This window comes from Eurypyga helias, unplaced genomic scaffold (genome assembly GCF_000690775.1).
Source record: "Eurypyga helias isolate BGI_N326 unplaced genomic scaffold, ASM69077v1 scaffold13946, whole genome shotgun sequence".
Taxonomy (NCBI): Eukaryota; Metazoa; Chordata; class Aves; order Eurypygiformes; family Eurypygidae; genus Eurypyga; species Eurypyga helias.
The window spans coordinates 35,588-38,170 of record NW_010258614.1 but is presented as its reverse complement, the minus strand read 5'-3'; the positions used below and the strand labels follow the sequence as shown (position 1 = coordinate 38,170).

General features: G+C 39.5%; 1 protein-coding gene across 1 annotated transcript in view; it reads left to right on the top strand.

The window, feature by feature from the left end:
- The first annotated feature begins 1,940 nt into the window (after window positions 1-1,940).
- The window catches only part of ERN1 (endoplasmic reticulum to nucleus signaling 1), a 32,018-nt gene continuing 31,375 nt past the window's right edge, over window positions 1,941-2,583 (top strand). Inside the window, exon 1 of the mRNA XM_010154402.1 lies at window positions 1,941-1,962. The gene's annotated coding sequence lies outside the window, so the exon portion shown is untranslated. The remainder of the gene's footprint in view (window positions 1,963-2,583) is intronic.

Here is a 2,583-nt window from a genome sequence, read left to right as displayed (position 1 = left end):
AATTTTTAGAGAGTTTCTTCCTGGCGTGGTTTTGTTAAGCATAGTCAGTTTAGCCTCTAGCCTGGCAATGTAATTAGAGGATGGCTGTCAGAAGCAGGGCAGTGAATCATAGTCTGTCGGTGATGAATATGCTGGTCGCTTGCAGCATGCACTAATGTTTAAAAATATATTGCTTTGCATCCGTATTAGTTTACCGAGCGTGGTTCCAGTAGCATAAATTATGGTACAGGCCTTTCCTTATTGTGAGGAAAGTGTCTGGTGCAGCTAATGCTGAAGTGGTTTTGTAATAGTTTTTATTGGTAAAATGCACACACACAGCCTGGTGTATATTAAGCTAATTATGGAGTGAGTAATGTAGAATATTTCCTTGAGTGATTTTATATCTTGTCAACTTTTTTGTTTGGTAAGGCCAGGCATTACCAAGGAAGTTATGAGGGTGTGAATTATAGTTAGCAAACCTTCCAGCCTTTATCATCCATCAGGCCTTACAAATTAAGTTTGGTGCATATGTATTGCTACTTAAGACTCAGAAAAGAGGAAAATTATTACCTGGTAGCACATGGCACTGTGGTTTGTTTACCAGTGAGCACTCAGTTATTTCTATGAAATCAGAAACACTTCTCAGAGTTGGCACCACACCATCATACATCCAGTGTCACTATGAAGTGTTTTCCTGCTCTTGAGTCGTACTTGAAGAATCTCTGGTGGTGTCACCCCCACAGCAAAATGTATTTCTAGGTTACGGAATGATAACCTCAAGGAACCAAGGGGCCTGTTTTTCTTTCTCTCTGCTCTTCCCACTGACTTCAGTGGCTTTGTGCATACTTGGTGACCTGCTTTTCAAAAGTCCTGCTTTCAAACAGGTAAATTAATGGACAGAATGATTCCCGTGGGGCTCCATTTTCTTCTAACACAATGAAACAGAATAGGGCATTGCGCTGCTAACCCTTAAAAAATTTGAAACGTTGTGGTGAATGAAGACAATACCGCCTTTGACACCAAACTGCGCCACAGACATACACAAACACACCAGAACTTGTTCCACAGCTCTCCTCATCCTTCGCTGGACTCCACAGGTCCTTCACAATTGTTTTGAGTCAGTTTGCTACTTGGCTTTCTAAAACGTTATATCTAAAGATGTGGTAGATCTGGACAGAGGAGGTGGTTCTTAGGCAAGGCCTAACTAGTATTTATAAAGGGCATTTCCATTTGTAGTTACAAAATGCTATTTCTGTTAGATAGTATGTTGCTATTCTAGTTTAAAAATGCTACTTTTCTATTTAGTCCCAGATTTTAGGCTGCTGTAGATTATTAGCAGTCAGCGCTTCGGAGCATTTGTCAAAGTTGTACTCAATGAGAGCTTGAAAATTTGTGTTTTGAATTACATTATTGAAAAATTACCTCTGAAACAGTCCCCAAGTAATGTAACATCATTGTGGATCCTTCACTTAACATCACTGTTGATGTGGGAGATTATTATAATAGACTACAGAGTGCCAAGGTGGTGGAACCTCTGACTGAATTCCGGAGAGGGTAGGTGTTAAAATAGACATTATTGCAGTTTCAGAGGAGATCAAAGAAGACACAAAGCAGGTTTTCCTTCTGTCTTATTTTCTCAGTTCAGTAAATTAAGTTCCTCTTGCTTAGCTGTTTCATGTCCTGACATTTTTCTTATATTTCATTTTTCTATGTCCTCAGAAATAAAATTGCAGTGTGAAATAAAAATCTATTTTGAGGATTTGCATTGCACCACACCAGTTAAGACCCCACCCCTGCAGGGAGGACAACATCTGTGCATACCAGTATTTATAGAGTCTACCTCAGAACTGAGATTATTCATGTTTTGTGGTGGAAAATGCTTTTACATACTTCACACAAAAATGAAAACAAGTCTGGCTTATTCATACAGGTTTTAATAATTTTTATAGCTTTTCATAACATTGCTAATTCCAGGCTTTAATAAATACATAAATCAATTAATTATAAAGCTTTGTGTTCAAAATAAAGTCCATTGAGTATTTGCAACCTTGGTACTGCAGTCTGTAGCTACTGATAAAACTCACTAATAAAATAAAGGGAAAGGTTTTTTATTTCTGACTCTGGGTGAAATACAGGTGATTATTTTAGTAATCTCTTAATTTTTATGTCAGTTGTCTTGCACAGTTTGAAAGCATAAACCGTTGTTTCCCTGCTGTCACTAACTCCCTAGCCTGGGCTCCAGGTGAGCATGGCAGGTACTGGTCAGAATAAAGGAGCAGTGTTGCACTGCAACGTCTACACGCGTCTGGTTGGTGAAACTCAGGGATGCACTTCGGCAGTGTCACGCTGTTACTCAGCTGGTTGATGTCAACTGCATGGCCTCCCACGATTTGAAAACTATGAACGAAAGGGAGATTTTGAATATATTGTATTTTATCTGTGTGCAAGCACACCACTAGAGGAAAAGGAAGAGCTAATGGAATTTGCCCCAAATTCAGTCTTTCCCCCAAAGAAGATGGTATCTCTGGCACACAGGGTTGCAGTGGCCACATCTGTGCGACTTGATGGCCGAGTATAAGAAAGCCCTTCGAAAGCAGTAAAACT